Below are 22,148 nucleotides of genomic sequence, written 5' to 3'. Positions count from 1 at the left end.
AAATGAAGATCTTTTTAATTAAATCTGAGAGATTCTCCGCTTCTCAAATACACAGAACCTTAACCATTATATATGTTGTGTTTATTGAGTTCTACTACCAGTTCTTTATTTAACCTTGCAAAATTGAGAACCTTCTTAGAGAACCTTTAATCAGTGCATTTTAAATTCCAAATTTGGCCACCTCTGAAATGGTTTAAACCATAGATAGGCTATTACCTGAGAAGTTCAAGTAAATAGTAATAGATAACGCTCATTTAAGCATGTGCATTTACAGAGATGGCAAAAGTATTAATTTCCCGTACTCAAGTAGAAGTACAGATACTTGTGTCAAAAAATACTCTGGTAAAAGTAGAAGTACTGATTTGTTACTTTTACTTGAGTAAAGAAGTTAAAGTACAGGCTTGGAAATGTACTTAAAGTATAAAAGTAAAAGTAGCCTTGCGAATGACAACCATTTTTTTATGCAAAGCTACCTGGACCACACAAATGTTTCTAGAGTGCAAGCTGAGAAACTTAAGTGGATTTGAAAAAAATGTTCTTTATATGCCATTGCCTACATTTTAAATGGATGTCTGTCTATAGGCCTAAAACATCACATAGCCTATATGATTTTTTTGTGACAGACTGGGACTCCAGGTTAATACGATTCTGACTGAGTAGCAAGATATGAATTCAATTGTGATTCTGTGAGAATTCACAGATCCAGTTTCTCTTTTTTAATCTTCTCCTTAACATTTAAAGGAATCTACACGTATGTAATGATTTGCCACGAATGAATGCCGCCGAATCTGTCGAGTCGTCTTGTAGTGGTGCGCCAGGTGTATATTGACTGTTCGCAAAGACCCGCCCCCTTTAGTTACAGTTGCTATGTCCGACAAGCGACGCCGTTCTCACGCAGTGAAAAATACATCGCGGGGGCAGAGGGGACACTGACAACACACTGACAGACCGGACAGACCAGGTTATTTTTTATATGAAACAAAGTCTCACCTTTCAAATTTAGTAATTTTTTAAAGAAATGTAAACAAAAAATACTGTTTTGTGTCTCTTTAAAGTGTCTGACAGATCAATCAGTTAAAGCTGCTCGTGAACCATTCATCTCTTCCTTCTAGTTAATTTATAGCATCAAATAAACATGAACGAACATAATAAGGAATGTTGTTTTAACCGCGGAAAGACGTCGGTACACTTCGTTTTTCAAGTTTAAATCCTCCAATGTTAATCTACTAACTCTCCTCCTGACAGTTTTTTCGCAAAAAATGGCGGATGGCGGATTATGATTGGTCAGATCGCCTGTCAATCAAACTCCCTGCGTTAATGACGCGAAAAATAATAACGTAACTCCACTGAAATTATTTGAAACTAAAGTAACGAGCCAATTTTGTAAAATGTAAGGAGTAGAAAGTACCGATATTCGTGTTAAAAATGTAAGGAGTAAAAGTAAAAAGTCGGAACAAAAATAAATAGTAAAGTAAAGTAAAAATATCTGAAAAATCTACTTGAGTACAGTAACAAAGTATTTGTACTTCATTACTTCCCATCTCTGTGCATTTATGTGCACCATTCAGTTGAATCATAAAGTTTACCCACAATTTCTCTGTTGATCAGATGCGTGTGTAAGTTGCGTTTGTTACTACAGCAAACCCTCCACAGTTGCAGAGGGCCTCGAACGCCAACTTTGCACAGGGACTTTAGAGTCTGAAACTGGCCCAAATCAGATGCAAAACACAAACAAAAACAAGATCTAATATATTTTATATATCTGTGCGACAGGATATTTCACCACTTCTTACAAGTTCTTGTATCTTGCCAAAATATATTGGATGTCGATTTTATGAAACAAACAAATGCAAAATTGTCCAGAGGTTAACAACATTCATTCCTCTCATGTCTAATGTCTGCTTATTGTTTTAAACAATGGAGATCTTGATACAGTAGCTCTTCATATGACTGCCTATGTCTGAATGAACCAGCAGTATGTTCTATGGATCAGCAAGCAAAACCCAGGGGAGAACATGTGCCTCACCTCAAATATCAACTCAAGCACTCGCACTCTCTCAGAAGGTTGGATGAAATGTCTTTGGGGAATAAACCACTAGATCATTTAAACTCTCTCTCACTCTCTCTCTCTCTGGGCAACAATAGACTTTGATGGAGTTTGTGGAGTGATGCTTCAACGTCTCTGAATGTACAGTAGTGTCTATGTAGTAAACTCTCAATGGACCATCACTAGGTTACATGGCAGACACAAGCTGTGTCTCATTTCGAAGGCTGTGTCCTCCGGAGGTCGAAGCTTTAGAAATGAGACACATTGACAGTCTCTGTCTGTATGGCTTACTGTGATTTCACCAAGTTGAATGTTTCAGGTTTATACAGCGCTTTTCACTATACACATAATTTCAAAGCAGCTTTACATATAAAATGATATTGTCATATGTATCCCATTGTCATAAATACCCATCTCAAGGTACATTATTTTTTTGTGTTATCGCCCACCTTTCTGCTAGAAAATCCATAATTCTTCAGTCCCAATTGTGGCAAGGAATGAAATCCATGCGGGATACAATGGGGGAAAAGTTTTACTCTATAGTATATACATGTCAACATTAGTTAGCAATGTTACTGGACTGTAAGAATTAAGTGTCCTTGAGGTACGTGAGGCTAAATGTGGAAGACTAAAGTGGTGTACATACAATTTCTCACTGTTCCAGGAGAGACAAAAAGATTGTTGATCCAGGAACCCGTCCTACTTGGCAAAATCACGGTCTTTGCCTCCTACTACAAGTTGCTCGCCAGCGTCTCCAGCAAAAGCTAGTATTGTCTACCACTTTTCTGAAAGTATTTATATGTAGGCGCTGTATTTTTTTTTTGCTAGCAAAAACAGTTTGTCATGATGGCATTTCAGAAAAGTGTTAAATCACCAAAAATATGGTCTCATGAATTTGGCTTTTTAAGGTAAAATCACATTAAAAACATTTTTTTAAGGCTCCAGGTAATAACCATGGACATAGTAAAGTAAAACAATAGCCTTAATCAAATCATTTCTACAGGCACAATATGGAACATTATGATTTTATGATTTTCTTTTCCTTATACTGTCTCTGGAGGAACAGCATCTGTGTGAGAAAACACGGTACCCAGCATTTGTTTTTGTGCTAAGAACTACTGTCTCCGAGTGTTATGCCATTCATCTAAAATCTCTTTGAAAAGGTAAAGTTCTTCAGGGCATGAAAATTACATGGTGGAGGAGTTGTTTGTACCAAACAGCTTTCTTCTTAAGTCGATGATAAACAATTTGGTTGGAATTTAAAAGGGCATCTTAGAGACTTCAGACTTGTGTGCCCTCCAGTCGCTTGCGTTCTGCAAGTGAAATAGATAACGTTATTGTACCATAAGCGTAAGCCTTTACTCTGTCAGTTCTTAATTTTGAGCAAAATGAAAACCCAACAGTGCAGTAATGCTCCATGACATCATCGACATTCCATGTGGTGGTTTGACCTGAGCTATAAATAACACGAGATCATGAGTATCACTCAGTAAAGTTCAGATTAAACAGTCTTGCTTCTGCATAGCAAAGCATGCTAAATTCATGAGCTCTAATGTACTGCGTTCAATCACATATGTGACTCATTTCTGATGCACTCAGAGAATGAGGGCAGAGAGGAGGACGTGGAGTGGAACAGCTCAGATCTGTGGACTTTTTAGTAGACTTAATGATTTAGCTGAAGAATTTAATATAAGGCACGAGGAGATCTAGAGGCAGCAGAACAGGATGTTGGCAAAATTGAGTCTATTGTCAATAATTGTGCAAATCTGCTTCACAAAGCTCTAGTTTTACACATTCCGGAAACATTCCCCTCATCTTTTTTGTTTTAAAATGTGCTCATGAGGAATTTCTCTGCCTTATCAGACAGTACAATGCCTCCTCCACTATAGTTAACACAATAACATGGCCCTATAAAACATGACAAAAATTACACTTCTGAAATTGCTACATTTCAGGAACCATTCAGAAAGTTGATTTCATGTCTAATACAGGTTTTCTCAGTCGATTTGTCACATTTCTCCAAACTGAGATTACTGCTCTCAAAACAATTAACTCTGTGATCTGGACACTTTGTAATTGTCCTAAACAGATTTTCATTGAAATGACACATTTTATCAAAATATTTTGTATGAAATTCTCCCATGTGTTTACAACAGTTCACACAGCCAACCAAAATTGTAATATATCTGTTACTGTATATTATAACTAGTTCATTATGCAGTAAAGTTATACTGTTTGGCTAAGGTAAGAGTGTGTTTAGTTGGCTGTGTTAATAATGGCCTGAGTTTGAAGAAACGTGTCAAATAAATTGAGGAAAAACTTCCACTTTAGGCATGAAGTAATTTAGAAACTACATGTCAACTAACTCTCATTACAGTATTAGTAGACTGTTAAGATAGGGTTCAGGTTAGTAGAATAAGTTGACGTACTTGCAAAGTTACTTATAGTCAGTCTGTTGGGGTCTTATAGCAGATATTAAACATACAGTCTACTAATACTCTACTGTACGGTGGCCGAGAAGGGTCACAACACAAACAAACGCCACAACAACTACAGTACAGATCCAATAAACACCTCCAAATTCAGAAAACACATACAAACGCCACAACAACTACATATTCAGAAAACACATACAAACGCCACAACAACTACATATTCAGAAAACAACTTCGTCGATTTCACATCACGTACGCTGCAAATACTCACAGCACGAGCAAATAGGGAAACGAACTGCAAACTGCAAAGACACAACGGAAATGTTTCCAGAGGTCCATAATCAGTGACGGCTACAAGAGGTAAGTGTTTCCAGAGCCCGTCTACGGCCTTATTAGACATTCTCTGGTGTTTCTCTTTTATTATGACAGACTTGTCGATGTGCTCTGATAACGAAGTGGTTTGCAGCACAAAACGGACAGAACATTTCAATCTGAAAAATAAATAAATAGTTCAGATATCAGGACAACAATGTACAAACGCCGGTAATGCATCTATTTAGTGACCAGAAGCGAGCTAGCCAGCAAGTTTCCAGCTAACAACGTTGGCAGAACGTTTAACAATTATCTGCGTGGACTAATACGTTATGGGGACAATAACTTAATATGTTGAAAACACACAAAACCACTTCGGTATCAGAGCACATCGACAAGTCTGTCATAATAAAAGAGAAACACTTACCTCTTGTAGCCGTCACTGATTATGGACCTCTGGAAACATTTCCGTTGTGTCTTTGCAGTTTGCAGTTCGTTTCCCTATTTGCTCGTGCTGTGAATATTTGCAGCGTACGTGATGTGAAATCGACGAAGTTGTTTTCTGAATATGTAGTTGTTGTGGCGTTTGTATGTGTTTTCTGAATATGTAGTTGTTGTGGCGTTTGTATGTGTTTTCTGAATATGTAGTTGTTGTGGCGTTTGTATGTGTTTTCTGAATTTGGAGGTGTTTTCTGAATATGTAGTTGTTGTGGCGTTTGTTTGTGTTGTGACCCTTCTCGGCCACGGTACTACTGGGCTAATGCGGTCGAAATGTTGTAACATACAGTGATATGCTTTGTTGTCTGAAATGCTTAGTTTTCAAAAACAGTTGTGATGCTAGTTAATACTGTATTGACAATCGTTTGCTCTAATAATGCTGTTGTTCTCATGGCATTGCGCCATAGTTTCCCGAAGGAAACCCTGGCTGTGATTTCATTAGTCTCTCTGTGGTTCATGAACCAACTGGAAGTGCCAGCTAACTGTCTCTTTCACTCTAGATAATATCTGACTGAATATCACCCAAAGTTTATGAGAAGCATTTTTGAATATGATGCGAAATGTCTATGACTTACGATGTTTCTGGACAAGGTGCTGTGGATAGATGGTTTACTTCTCAGGGTCCGAGATCCTCAATACCTCTGCATAGGTAGAGAGCCACTGCAAAAATAAGAGAAAAACAATTAATTTTTTTTTTATTTTTTTTTTTTATGTATTGTCACGATTTGGTCTTGTTTGTCATGTTTCATGTCTGTCATGTGATCCCCTGTTCAAGTCATGTGATCCTGCCATGTTTTCCCTTGTCTGATGTGTCATGTTGTCATTGTTTCATTTGTTTACAGGTGTCCCTTGTCTTGTCATCAGTCTTGTGTGTATTTTAGCCCTCATGTTTGCCATGTGTCTTTGCCAAGTATTGTTTCCTGTAGACCACTGTTTTTAAGTCTATGTTCATGTCTTGATTTTGAGTTTTTCATGCCATGCCATGTTTTTGTTTCATGTTTGATCTTCTTTGTAATAAACTGCACTTGGGTTCTCTAATACTTGCCTTCAGTGGATCCTTACGTTACACGTATATAATAGTAGTAGCATATGTCGTTTCTTTAATGTTTTAAGAGATGTCAATGTGAAGCTGATGGATGTAAATATCGACTCAACTTAGCAAGTCACATCAATCAGACCACAGAAATTGAATTTTTTCTAATTACATAAACTTGCTGAAGAACCCCCATGAGCCACTTATTGACATTGATGGAAAGTGACCTTTGATGAACATTTGGTTATGTAAACAATGTCTGAGAAGCAGTGCTGTATTGTGAATACAGTCACGGCTCAAAGATGTTGTCGAGAAAGGCGTCAAGTAGAAATATATATTTCATCACAGACACACATCTGCTTATCTCTCAGCATGAGAAAACTTTCCGGCTTTTAGTTTAAAGCAGAGCGATTTGAGGCACAGCACGAGTCTGCCTAAGGAGCATCATTAAACAGTATAACTCAGTAAACATACAATACTATACCTGAAACACAAAACTTTTAAATAACATGCAATTCGGCAACAGTGGGCTTCCATACACACGCACACACACAAAAGGGAAAATGATATCATACAAATTAGTTGAAAACATTCGCCAGTGACTTTGCCGTTGTTAACTTTTTCCCCACCATTAACAGAAATTTCCGTAATTTATGAGACAACACTTCCATTGATGTCATTGATGACATTTTCTGCTTGACGCGCATACACACACCAGCGCAGTTTGTGAAGTTCAACGGAGACTACACGACACACATAAGCGCTGGTGTGTGTATGCACATCAAGCTGACAGAACTCATTAGAAAGGGAGAGCAAAAATTCTGACTAAAATATACTTTTTGCAATGTAACATGTAGGTTTAAAATGCTACGTGTAACACAAGTAATTGCATTTTTTATCACAGCAGTAAATGTAAAGAGACTACTTGGGGTATAAATTTAGCCTACTATAAAATAGGCCTACTATGTTCAAATGAGTGAATGCACCTCTTATCGTTTAAAGTCCCCATGAAGTTTTTGACTTTTAGTATCAGTATGTTAGCCTTGAGTTTATCTATGTATGTATAAGCTAAGCTATGCTCCAAAACAACGACACAGCTCACATTTAGAAGATATATGCATTAAAAATTTACAGTCTCTCACTTCCGCCAATATGGATCAATGATTTTGAAGACATCACTCTGCATTTCAGCTTCTCATCAGATTTTCTGCTCTCTAGAATCTGAAGCCTCCTTCACCCTATACATTAAAAATAGACGCTAAAGCTGTGGCTGAAATCGACCACTTGTTCACACATTTACTATTTCATACATGGTGAATGGCACTAGGAGATATGGAACGATTCGGTCAGTGTAAATATGCTTTCCATTGGGTCTGGTTTTGCATCATTGTCATGCTTTCCTTCGCATCGCGCACACAGTGCTTCAGTCCAGTGACACGATAACACACACACAGTGCTTCAGTCCAGTGACACGATAACACACACACAGTGCTTCAGTCCAGTGACACGATAACACACACACAGTGCTTCAGTCCAGTGACACGATAACACACACACAAGGCTTCAGTCCAGTGACACGATAACAGAGTGTGTCATATGTGCGAGTCGCAGACATCAAAACATTTCCGACCCATGTGAATTATACCCAGAATGTTGTATTTTAAAACGATATGGAGGAGATTAGGAGGAGAAACGGTTCGACAGACTCTGAAACAGCTCTGACGCGTGAAAGAGATAACACACCAGTGCCATGCAGCAACATACAGTAAATTACACACTTCTCAAACTGCACATCTTCAACATGATGATGATCACTGTTTTGCTGTGGTAACAGGGTGATATTAAACCTAAAAAGGGAATATGTTGACTTAAAGGGATAGTTCACGCTAAAATGAAAAATGAAGTCATTTACTCACACTGGTGTTGTTCTAATGCATACGGCATTCTGTGGCCCTTCTTTCTTTTTTGTTTGGACTGTTTGTGTCTCGTCATCGTCTGCCTTAATCATTCATTTGGTGTCACAGACATAAATGTTGTTCAGCTGTGCACTCATCAATCACCATCATTATCATATATGTTCAGTTTTGTTTCAGTTTAGGGTCCAGAGTCGTCTATCTTGGATGTGTTGAATGCTGCTCTGTTTGTGTTGGATTTATTAAATATTACCTATTTGCCTTCACCTTCATCTTTGTGTGTTTATACAACCAGTCCCGTGACAATGATAGGTTTTAGTGAAAAACGAACCCAAATTTAATGTATTATTTAACGAAATTCTTGACTTTGGCCAATGGTCTTCTCTGCACGGACGTGAGCGTTCGTGAGTGAAATATGTGAATCGGCAGAAGATAGAATCGCGATTCATATGTGAATCGATTCCTCCCACCCCAGTGCATCGGTAACATGCTATCTGGGTGTAATTGGAAACATGCTGTTTCTACAGGACTAAAACCAACAACTGAGGATAACGAGGACATGCAATGACATGGATCACTTCACTGGTTAAATTTGTGGATTTCTCTTTGATTTAAACATTTCTGGTAACATTTGGGATAATGTAAGTACACAATTCACACAATTCATAACATTGTTCTAGTTCTCACTCAAGAAATTGAGAGATATATTAATGCAAAATTCTTACATCAAGTTCTCACTTCTCAATTCTCACTCAAGAAATTGAGAGATATTTTAATGCAAAACACTTACATATTGAGCCTTTAAATGTAAAAGAGCCAAAGCTATCTATGTATCAGCATCATGCAAGTTGCAAGTTATTGGCGACAAGTCTGCGTTATTAGTCTACATTATTGTGACATATGTTGGAAAATCTCCATCTCTCATCTCACAGCAGTCTGTCCGCTGTGGGGGAGCTGTTAAATATATTTTGCCCAAGTAAGTCAGCTGACACATCAGAGAAGGAAAGCCATTCCAGAAGGGAAGGAATCTTCATAATTGATTAAGATTATAAAAAGACAACTTCCACTGATGAAAGGTTTACCACAAGACTAGCGATTTGCGCTAACAAACAAACAGGGTCAAACTGGATTTCATGCTGACCTCAATGTTATCAGCAATATGCTTGTTGCCTTAGACTTCTGATGGTTATTGGTAACATGTTGTGTCTTAACAGCTCATACACACTACATGCTACATGCCAACTTGCCAACATGCCAATCAATGGGATCACGAGGGCTTGTTTCACAATGCTTGATAAGCTGGAGTATATTGTACTTTCAGCTTTTGGAGAATGATGACCACTTTGTTTTTGAAGTGCGTTAAGTCATTCGCAAAGACTGTGGATGGCAGAGTAGGTGGAGGAGGCATGAGAAAGTTGAAAAGGCTCATGTGGGCTGATGATCGTAATGATGATTCTAGAACCTTTTTTGTTTTGATATCTGAATAAGGTTTTCTGTCCTGTTACTATGAGTCTTTGGGATCCATGGGCTGATCTTTGGATCTGTTTTGAGACTACAGAACAGAGGGCCCCCCCAAAAAAACCTTTTATGAGAATTTGTATTTCAGAGAACAGAAAGCAGTTTAAAATGTAAGTAGTTGATAGGAAGTGTGATGAGAACTGAAGAGGTGAGGGAAGGTGGAGTAAAAGGAAGCAGCCGAGAGGAGTTAAAGTGATGTTGACTGACAGCATGTCCCAGTGTCTTGGCCATTTGAGAGTGCAGGCACACAACAGGAATACACTGGGAAATAACTTGCTGTGAAACAATTTTCACTCAGAAATTGTTAGTAAATTTCACAAACAATCAAAAAGAAACAGTAATTAACACTGAATTAAACGTGACTTTTTTGAAGCAGAAATACTGAAAAAGTATATATTTTTTTTGGGTTACACTTCATTTCGATGGTCCACTCTAAACCATCGATGGGACATTCTGCTAACTATAAGTAACTTTGCAACTACATGTGAACTAATTCTCTTATTAGAGTGTCAGTAGGCAGTTAGGTTAGGGTTTGGGTTAGTAGAATAAGTTGACTTGTACTTGCAGAGTTACTTTTAGGCAGTAGAATGTCTGTTGGTGGAGCATCACAAATAAAGAGTTAGCAGATATTAAACAGACAGTCAATACTAATGATTTAGAGTGATTTGAGAGTGTTTGTTTGAAACAAACACTCACAACAAACACTGTATATGTGCACAGCATATAAAGTGAAGCATTAGTTATGAAGGAGGTGTGATAGAAACAGAAGCCACACAAACAATGAGATACAGTACTGTGCAAAAGTCTTAGGCACGTTATTATTTTCACCAAAATAAGTTTTAAGCCAATTATTTATAACTTTTGCTGTAGTGTGTCAGTAGGAAATATCAGTTTACATTTCCAAACATTCATTTAGCCATTAATTGTTATAATCCAGTGAGATTTTTGTTTGCAGAAGGAGTCTGACAACAGCCGGTATGATCTGAACTCACCATCAAATAATCTGATTTTGGTGTGAAAATACTAACGTGCCTAAGACTTTTGCGCAGTACTGTACATGTTGGTGAAATAATCATAATGAAGAAATATATACTATTGTGCCAATTAACACCGTGCAGTGTAATTTACAGACATGAAACTATAAAATCTAAACTCTCTAAACAATGACAAGCTTCAGACGCAATCACAATGAGGCGTTCCCAAAGCTTCATCAAATCAGACGCAGCGTCTTGGTTACAGTTGTAACCTGAGACCTTCTTCTCGTTAATGGTTTCAGCTGACCGTCCCGACACTGAGTGTTCCCACTTGTTTACCCTCTCCCGTCTTGTTTTCCAAGTAGGCCACTTGCGGTGTTGTGACCTTTACTTGCAGATGTCTGTGAATTTCATGAGACCATAGAGTGTCACAGTTGTGGTTTTGTTTCATCTTTGCTATTCCCTACTTTTCTTTCCTATTTTAACTAGTTCTACATCACTACACCAGTCATTTTAGTAATACTTTTGAATTTACTTATCATCAAAGTATAAAATGGTATAGAATTTTTAAAACTAGCGAATTCATTCATTAAGACATTTCTTACTGAGAGGCTGACATAACATGTCGGGCACTCACACTCTAATGAGGGCCGCTTCTTTCATATCTTTCCTCTTATGTGACATTGCAAACTTCAAAGCTGCATTATTCCTGCTTGAAATCAAACTGAGCTGAAAGCGCAGCACTGATGCCATAGACGTATAAATTAATACAAGTGCGACAACAGTCCTTCTGCTCACAAATATGAAGCAGCTGTTTCAAGTGTGCTGTTTTGGAGGGTCCTCAGATAACCGTGTGGTCATGTTAAGTGTTTTGACATGTTTAGTGTTTTTGACTTTAGTGCTCCCAAGGCAATGGTGGACCCAGAACTTAGAACGCACTTTTGTGTTCATGTGCAATGAAATCTGAAACCTGAACAGCAAAAGGATGAAGAGGTCATGTTTACTATCCATGAACAGTCTGATCTCCGAACCAGCGAAATGTGACAGAAACAATCTCCTCCTGCAAATGGAAAAAAAAAGTGCTCGTTCTTTCCCCGTTCCACTCCTCAGGGTATTGTTGCAACCACTCACAACATGTTTAAAATCACTTTCTTTGTCAAACCATGAAATAGTTCAATCATGAAACTCTGGATGACGCAGTCTGCTTGGTAACGCATAATTTATACATAGCACGAGCTGATTGACCTCTGTATATTTTTCAGCTAGTGAGACATGCTTCCTCAACATAATCTGGTTCAGTGTTTGCTGGTAGTTCTGCTGCATCTGCACCATTAATCCAAATGTGTTATTCTTCAGATGCCTGCCTACTGTATAAACCAGGGTGTCCAAACTCGGCCCTGGAGGGCCACTGTCCTGCAGAGTTTACAACCAACTTGCCTCAACACACCTGCCTGGAAATTTCTAGTATGCCTAGTAATACCTTGATTAGCTAGGGTTTAGGGTTATTTAATTGGGGTAGGAGCTGAACTTTGCAGGACAGTGGCCCTCCAGGGGTAGGATTGGACACCCCTGGTAAACTATACATAACTTGCTCAGCGAGATTCTCTTTAAAATGTTGCTGTGCCCTGACTGTAGTTGACCAGACTGACAAAAAGGAAGAAGACTTTACACTAATATCTATAGTAACACCTCCATGCTTTAACACTGAGAATGCAACGCTGAATTGCACTCTGCAACATTTCAGGACACAACAGCATGTAAAAATGAGCTTGTGTAGCTACGGTAGAAGCATCTGCATTCACGATAGAGTATGTTTTGGGCCTAAAAGTATAGCTAACTTATATAAACACTGACACTTTGTGTAATGTAGAAATAAAGTGCATCTAATTAAAATAACAAATATACAAACATTTGCAAGTCAGTTACATCCTAAGTTTGCAGTCAGTGTGCAAGACAACAGTTTGTTGTTACATTTTTGTTCGGATGAATTTAGATTTTTTTAAGTTATACCAAAACATCTCAGTCTCCGGATGTGTTAATGTCAGTTTTATATCTTCTTTCAAATGAACAGATGTGTTACACAAAGCAGCTTTACTTGGTTCAGTCTTAAGTCTGGGGAACTTTTATTGTTCTTGTTAAATTACTGTTAAATTACCTTAAGTTAGTTTTAGGGGTATTGAAATATTACATTTTCCAGAATTTCTTTATTTTGTGCTTGTGCCCTGCCCATAGTTTATTGTCCTGGCTGTCATTAGTTTCTTGAAAATGTCTTAAAAAATTATTTCATTTTTCACTTTTGTTATTTATTTATTCTATGATGTATTTATTTTTTTATAAATGTCTTTTATTGTTTATTTTAAAGGCAGTCGTGGCCTAATGGTTAGAGAGTCAGACTGGTAACCTGAAGGTTGCGGGTGACACTTGTGTGTGTGTGTGTTCACTACTCGCTGCTCCTAATGTGTGTGCACTAACTTGTGTTAAATACAGAGGACAAATTCTGAGTATGGGTTACCATACTTGGCCTTCACTTCACGTCACTTTTTTATAACAATGAATAACTGTCTCCAATATACTGCTGTCATTACCATCATGTCTCCCATTTTCTACCAAGTTTGCACAATATGCGCAATCCAATAATGCGAAATTCAAGCCCTGTAACACCAACAATATTCATTCGGAGTGAGTGCGGGAAGGAGGGTTTGTTTTTAACTCTGTCGGAGAGATGAGAGAGTGTGAAAGTCCAGCTGGTATCATGTATCTATTCTGTGGAAAATGAGTATTGGAATAATTTCAGATATTTTAGTGTCGAGTGGTTAGTAGGTGATACACTCGCCTTTTTTATATATATATTTTATTTTAATATATATTAAAAGTTTTTAAAAAAGATACATCAGACGAAACAATTAGTCCAGTAAAAACAAAAACAACAGACTGTTTAAAGTGTGTAGTGCAAGTACAAATGATGGAAAACATTCAGGAAGTGTTCAATAGATGCACGGCTCTGGCAAAAAAGTTATTATTCAGGCTTGTGCTAGAGAGTAAATTGTCTGGTGTGCAGGGTGAGTGGGATCTCTGAAATTTTTTTGAAGTTCTGCTCCGACATCTGGATGATGTCCTCATCTAATAATGGTAACTGTGTGCCGGCGATATTTTGTGCCATTTTGGTAACTCGTTGCAGAGCCCTCTGTTCCTCTCTTGTACAACTACCGTACCAAGATGTGATGCAATATGTTAGTACACTCTCCACTGCACATCGATAAAAGCAAGGCAATCTTGCTTTCTTTAATCTCCTTAGAAAACAAATACGTTGTTGTGCTTTTTCAATGACAGTGTAGGCGTGTGTAGTCCAAGAAAAATCCTCTGTAATGTTCAACCCAAAGAATTTAAAACAGGGGACTCTCTCCACAGCCACTCCAGAACAATTTCACTTGTTTTCCTAAAATTCACCACTATCTCTTTTGTCTTCTTGGTGTTAATACATATATATATATATATATATATATATTTATTTATTTACCAATTTTTTTTTTTTTTTTTAAATAGATGAACTGAATAAGTTCAATTTCTTGAGACTTCAAGCAGAGGAGTCCCTTATTGAATAACTAACCACATTTTACCCAAATTTCTGCACAATCTTTACAAAACTTTGGGACACAACATTTACTTTGTTTCTATCATAAAGTCAGGCCATGTGCTCATTTCCTGAAAGTATGTCCTTATCTTTGACATCTATTGTTCTGTTGAGTTGTGACTGAGCTGATTAAACCGGAAGGCTGTGAGTCCCGTGAAGTCTGCAGTTATTGTCTGTTCTTTGGATGTGTCGGTGTAAAGATGCATTGGTCAGATGACGCATTGCTGATAAAGCCACAGGTCCGTGATTCCTCCTTCAGAGAGGAGCTGTCGCACACATAAAATCTGAACAAGAGATTCTGTCAGAGCTCTGCAGATCTGGCCTGTCAAACAGGGTGAGCCACGGTTCCCGACTGTCCAGGCAAAGGCTTCACATCAGCAATCCTGCAAAATGTGTCGGATCCTTTTTCTGGCAAGAAGCTCAAAGAATTTTATCAAAGGTGGTTTTCTTTTTTTCTTTTCGATGTCTCTAAGAATAATTGGTTACCAGTGGATTTCTACATTTCTGGAATGTGGTAGAGTTAAACGTTTCCCAAAGTTTCCCAAAATGAAAATAATTTGGACAACTGTAAAGAGTGAACAGTGAACAGAACAGAAGAGCAGAGAAACCTCCAGTCCAAAGTGATTTGTAATGAAGAATTTTCCCTTGACCCACAACCCAGAGAGACCAGAATGATTTAGCCACATCCCATTAACACATCAAAGACTGTTAGAAAATGAACAACATTTTGGGTCACTGCCACTTCAGTAACACGGTAAAAATACTTCGCTCATCAGTCTCTTCCACAGGGTCTTTGACCTATAGTCATGCTTTTTAATTATAGCTATCAATGAAAATGGACATTGGACAAACGTGACTTGATTGTAAATATGGATGACATTCATTCTATAAGCAATTGTACTATAAAACCTTAGGCTACCATGTCCTAATTACAGGAAATTTCCCATTACAGGAAATGTTTCAAAGGTGCATCTGCTGCCTCATTATTAGTGAATTGCATCTCTGCAAACCCTGAAAATAGAGATATACAGTATTAGAGATATTGTTTCTAAGAAGAGACAGAAATAATTTCATAGACAAGAAGCTCAAGTGATTTATGAGATAGAACGCCACTGTGTCATTTTTTTTTAAAATGACTATTTACTATATATATATATATATATATATATATATATATATATATATATATATATATATATATATATATATATATATATATATTACATTTTCATTAAATCTCAGTGTTACAGCTCTGATTCAGTGGGACGGTGTGAAAATTTATTTATGTATCTGGTGTGAACAAAGTAAATGCTCTTTGCTTTGAAAACAGATGCTTTATGGTATTTTATTGAGGTACTTTGAGTTGTTATTGCTAAAGTTTTTATTTGTTTTTATTGGAACAGTAGTTTTTTTATTTTTTATTAAAGTCAACATGAAACAGTTCTGTACTATATGTATTATACAATGCAAATAACAGATCATATTTGTACCTCAGTGTGTTGTAGTATATTATAAAATAGTATGCAATCATAGCATCTCATTCAGTGTTAATGATTGTATTTATTAAAATCATAAATGGATGCTGCATTTGTAAAATGTGTATTAGTTATCCAAAGACGCTTGATGAAGGCAATCTCACAAAATAGTCTTTAATCAGAAACTAGGACTGACACATGACAGTAAGTGCATATAAATTGTGATATTTAGGACAGGACCCATATTTCTCAGATGTGATATTGTAATTCTGTTATTTATAACATATATAACATACATATGTGGAAAATTATTATTTTCAACTTTCGTTCTGACCCTCTGTATGAAATGATCTGTTATTAAGGTGTGTCTCTCCATCACACTTAGGGCTGGGCGATAAAACGAAAACGTTAATTATCGCGATACAATTTTCCTTGATAAAACATCATCAATAGATTGATAAATGTTCGATAACGTTTATGCACCAAAAGCGAAACGAAACTCATTTGAACGGCGCCACACGGTCCATTTATCCGCTCGGCTCAAAGTTCAGACGCCAGCTCATCGATCTCGGTCACGCAACCATCAAACAACGCAGTGAGATCCGGTGATAAGTGCTTGAATTCAGTGAAGAACACATACAGTGTGTCTCGGTGATTTAAGCTGGTTTAAACAATGCTGACAAATAGGAGAAACACTGTGCGCAACGATACAGTCAAAAGGCTTTTCAATCTACAAATTGCCATCATTAAACATGGATTTACATTAGAAACACGAACTGCATATATAACTATAAAAATGAGGTTTTTACAATTTTTACAGATGTTACTGTTTTTGTTAATGAACAGAAATTTATATCTGCATCCCATCTCAAGCTACTACTACTTTCAACTCATGCTACTGTCAAATGTGCATTTCTAAGAGACAAAACATGTAGTCTAATATTATTAATATTGCAGCCTAATATTATTAATAGTGCAGCCTGCACTGCAAACTGCACTGAAGATACATGTCATCAAAGTCAGCAACACAAACCTGTTTCATGTCTTGAAACAATATCACCCCTTAGAACATGCAGAAACTAAGAAATTGTTTTCTCTAATAAGATATTTATTTTGTTAAGAAATGTTGTTAGTGGAACAGAATAGTAAAGAATTCATAAATGTTTTGAATGTTCTACCTCAGATTTGTGAACTGTTCACCTGTATGGCAAGTGTTCGTCACAAGAGTAGTTTAAAACCACAATTAACAGTCTGGTTTCTACAACTTTCTCTTAGGAGAAAAAATCTGCCTTTGAACTTGATATTTATCGTGTTCATTTTTTGGGTTAATATTGCCCAGCCCTAATTACATTGTGCTTCGTTTACAAAGTAAAATGCTCCGAACAAACATATAATCAAACGTCAGTGGGCGGGGCCTTTGGTGCGATGATGTATATCTATTCATCAATGTCTTGCTCTGGAGGCAGGCACATGCAATTTTTTTTGCTCGTGTGACATCACAGATCCCACAATATCAAAATGAGCCTTGATTTAATAAATGCTTTGATTATAATGAGAATAATGTTTTAGGCTCTGAAACTTGCAGGATGTTTTAATGGTGCAAAGACCTCGTACATGTCAAAAGATCAAGGCAAATCTGATTTCTCATGCCGTGATCCCTTTAAATGAATTCACTACAGCTCTCAGAATAGCACGCCCAATGAACACTTGAGGAGTCAAAGTTGAAACCCGCTGAGGTTGCCTATTACACTTATGTTTTGCAACAGTAAGCCAACCTTATTTTAATGAGCACTTTCTATGAGCTCTTGGAGTTCCAAAAAGGTTCTCTAAGGAGATAAAGACACTGAGATTAACTGTTTCGGCCTCATGCTACGAAAGCATTTACAACAGAGCGTCAGAGAGAATTTCAAATGCACACTGTCTTTGGACTCACATCCACTCTGATCTCCGCCACATGAACTCAGTAATGCTTAACTCATGCTGTGCTGTATTTTCTCAGAGCCATATAACCAGCCTGTGGCTTTCAGAGCCGCCTTGTAGAAACAGAATGAAAATTTAATGTAGAACAGAGGATGCAGAAGAAAACCAAATCTACTCAAATCCTTAGGCTGTACCACAGCCTTTGGTTTGGATTTTCTTCTAAAGGATCAGCCAGACATAATATTTCCATTTCCGAACCACCTGCTGAGGGCTCCATCACCTTCTCCGAGAGGAGAGGAACCATTAGCATCTGATTCAGACATAACTTATGTCAATCCTGAAAAATGAAATCCAAGATCAAATAAAGAATAAAACCCTTAATAGGCTAAATAGTTTCTTCAAGCCTGCTGATTTGTCGAGTCTGTCTAGTCTATTAGTTCATATTGGGTTTCCATGTTTTATGGGGACTTTCCATAGACAATGATTTAACTGTACAAAATTCTATCCCCTACGTCTACCCATCACAGAAAACTTTCAGAATTGTTAAAAAAAAAAAGGAGTATACAGTATGATTTATAAGATTTTTATGGGGACCAAAGAATGTCACAATGTAGGGTTTACCAGGACCACACACACAAACACACACGGCTGCAAAGACTTTTGTGTTTATACTGATCTATGGTCACACTTCTTGAGGAGCCGTTTCAAACACACCAACAGCCACAGACTGAAACGCTGTAGGCCAGCACAGTTCGGAGAAGAATTCACTTTAACATGATGCAGGAAAACTAATATAATTAATGTCAAAAGTATATTTATTCTATATTTTTTCCTCAGATAATGGTTCCTCTTTTTCACAGTATCCTACACACACGACTGGGTCAACTCATCAAGTAACATTCAGAATGTTCTTCAAATATACTTTTTGTATAATTTTACCTACTTTACTTTACTTTACCTAACCATGTTTTATGACTTTTATGTATTCATAGTTTCATCCTGGGAAGGCCCAGCTAAAACACTCAATAGCCGCTTTTCCACTGTCAGGCCAGTGCTAACAGTGTGCTGGGCGGGGCCAATAGCCTCGGACCTCAAGCTGCGAAGCCAAAATCAAGCTGTTTTTCCACTGCTGGGACAGTAGCCCTGCAGCGCTACCCTAAAACACAACCTTAACATGCCTCCATAGAACAGCATCACACAACCTCACCATTTGACCAGCATAGGGCTCGCTGACTGAAAACTTGCTAGATCGCAAAATGAAAATGACAGAAGCAGATGTTTGGTCTTTATTTAAAGATATTTACTCCATTTGTGATCACAGGAATGTACAAAATTACTTTTATGTTCAAAAGCTTACACATTTAGACTATATTGATAAAATATCTTATGTTTATGTCACATTTCTTTAGAAAGAATGAGCATTTCTATTCATTTTATTTTCTACGAAATAATGCGATCTGAGGAGGTTTGAGTAATCTTTCCCATCTCATTATACTGTTATCCTATCAGCCAGATCCACAGAGGGAGCCCATGAGCAGAAAGCAGGAGTTATACTCCGGTTAACTCATAGCCCTTATATGCGGATGCAGAAGTCCAGTATCAACAAAGGCACAGGGAAGAGACAGATGAAACATGAAACCAAATAAATACACGATTATAATCATACATGATTTGTCTCTGTAATGTTCAACCCAAGTTCTTCAAGCAGTCTCTGATATTTTCCATAATCATATGTGTATTTAGGGGCCAAGCCCCGAAGGGGCTATGGCACCTATTGTATCTGTTAGTTTTCTTATTATTATTAGGGGCCAAGCCCCGAAGGGGCTATGGCACCTATTGTATCTGTTAGTTTTCTTATTATTATTATTAGGGGCCAAGCCCCGAAGGGGCTATGGCACCTATTGTATCTGTTAGTTTTCTTATTATTATTATTATTATTATTCTTCTTCCTCCTCTTGAAGTCTATGGCAGCCCTATGAACCATACATAGGAAAATGATGAAATTTGGCACACTTGTAGTGATGGTAATGAAAAGTAATTGTAGCAATTTTTGAGTCTCTAGGTCCAACTCTATAGCGCCACCAGCAGTTCAAAAATTCAACATTGAAATGGTTATAACTTTTGAACCCTTTGATCTAGAAAAATGAAACTTAGTACACCTGATTCATCTCATCATGCTGATTAGAACCAATATCTTACATTAAGACTCCGCCCATTACAGTAGTGGCCATTTTGAAAAGTACAGTATGCAGTTTTTTTGCTACTCCTCCTTCAAAATTGGTCTAATTTTGTCCAAACATGTACTCAAATGATCTTCGGACTGAGCCGCATAAAAGTACTGTCCCCGATTTTTTTTATTCTTCTCTGATCAAAAGTTATGACGTCGCAAACTTAACGAGGTCGACCCAAAATTGGTTCAGAAGCTATAGCTCGGCCAAACTTTGATCAATCGAAACGAAAATTGGTACACTTCATCGGAAGCATGATCTGAGGTTCCATGCCAAAGTTGGGAACAGCGCCACCTACGGGTCATGAGATATGGAAAATGCATATTTTGGCCAATAACTTATGAACAGTTTGTCAGAAAATTATAAACTTGGTGTCTATCGATTCCTTGGGTCATGACAAATCCGTGGATATCGATTTTGCCATGATGGGATGTACCACGTGTCCGCCATTTTGAATGATGTCATAATTTGCAATATCTTTTAAACTATTTGAAATTTCTTCACCAAATTTGGTATGGATCATCATTAGCATGGCCCGAAGGTACCTGAGAAATTTGATCACAGCGCCACCTAGTGTTCCAGAGATATCATTGTTTTTTGAAAAAACGCTTATAACTTTTGCTAACATTGCTTGAAATTTGATTTCTTTATGTCAATATATTCCTTGGCTTATGCCGATTTCAACGATATCTCATATGTTATTTATCAACAATGTGACTGGCCGCCATATTGGAGTGAATGTAAAACAGTTTTTTCGCTACTCCTCCTTCAAAATTGGTCTAATTTTGTCCAAACATGTACTCAAATGATCTTCGGACTGAGCCGCATAAAAGTACTGTCCCCGATTTTTTTGCTATACTGGAAAAAAAAAGTTATGATGTCGCAAACTTAATGAGGTCAACCCATAATTGGTTCAGAGGCTGTAACTTGTGAACAGTTTGTCACAAAATCATAAAATTGGTGTCTATCGATTCCTTGCGTCATGTCGAATCTGAGGATATCTATTTTGCCAGCATTGGATGTACCACATCATAAGCTATATTAGCATTAAGTTAGCTTAGCATGCTAATCTCGTTAACATGATTTTGTGTGCTCATTCACACACTGAAGCCTCTCCTCTGCAGCTTTGTAAAACATGTCCTCTGGGTGGCGCAAGTGGTTCAACCATGCGTCATGAATCCCGAACCATTGTGGTCGTGGGTTCGAGACCAGTGTGGGGCGACTTTGAAATTGTGTATAAAATAATAATTTAAATTCCTTCCGGCTCTGCACTGCTGTTGGTGCTTAAATGCTAGCTGTGCTGCTGTAATTGATGTGCTTACTGTGCTTGATGTACATTAAATTTCTGATGTTTTGCTCTTCTGGCTCCGCATTGCGCTACAGCGGCTGTTGCTTGCTCTGCCTTGCAGGGCTTGGCCCCGTATTGCTGCTTGCAGCTATATTAGCAATTGTTATTGTCAAAATAACAATTCTTCTTCTTCCGCAAATGGGAGTCTATGGCAGCCCTATGAACCGTACATAGGAAAATGATGAAATTTGGCACACTTGTATTGATGACCATGAATAGTAAATGTAGCAATTTTTGTGTCTCTAGGACCAACTCTATAGCGCCACCACCAGTTCAAAAATTCAACATTGAAATGGTTATAACTTTTGAACCGTTTGATCCACAGAAATGAGACATAGTACACCTGATTGCTCTCATCATGCTGATCACAACCAATACCTTACATTAAGACTCCGCCCATTACAGTAGTGGCCATTTTGAAAAGTACAGAATTCAGTTTTTTCGCTACTCCTCCTTCAAATTTTGTCCAATTTTGTCCAAACATGTGCTCAAATGATCTTCGGACTGAGTCGCACAGAAATGACTGAACCGATTTTTTTTATTCATCTTTGTTCAAAAGTTATGGTGTCGCAAACTTAACGAGGTTGACCCAAAATTGGCTAAGAGGCTGTATCTCGGCAAAAGTTTGATCAATCGAAACGAAAATTGGTACAATTCATTGGAAGGATGTTCTGAGGGTCCATGCCAAAGTTGGGAACAGCGCCACCTACGGGTCATGAGATATGAAAAATTGCTACTTTGGTCAATAACTTTTGAACAGTTTGTCAGAAAACCATAAATGTGGTATCTATGGATTCCTTGCATCATGCCAAATCC

The 22,148-nt window shown here is 37.6% G+C and overlaps 1 protein-coding gene across 1 annotated transcript in view; it reads right to left on the bottom strand.

Moving 5' to 3' along the window:
* Positions 1 to 22,148, bottom strand: part of frmpd3 (FERM and PDZ domain containing 3) — a 184,169-nt gene that overhangs the window by 70,866 nt on the left and 91,155 nt on the right. Inside the window, exon 2 of the mRNA XM_079892511.1 lies at positions 5,868 to 5,952. The gene's annotated coding sequence lies outside the window, so the exon portion shown is untranslated. The remainder of the gene's footprint in view (positions 1 to 5,867; positions 5,953 to 22,148) is intronic.

Source organism: Squalius cephalus (genome assembly GCF_949319135.1).
Source record: "Squalius cephalus genome assembly, chromosome: 14".
Taxonomy (NCBI): Eukaryota; Metazoa; Chordata; class Actinopteri; order Cypriniformes; family Leuciscidae; genus Squalius; species Squalius cephalus.
The sequence above is the reverse complement of the archived record's forward strand: the minus strand, read 5'-3'. Positions and strand labels throughout refer to the sequence as shown.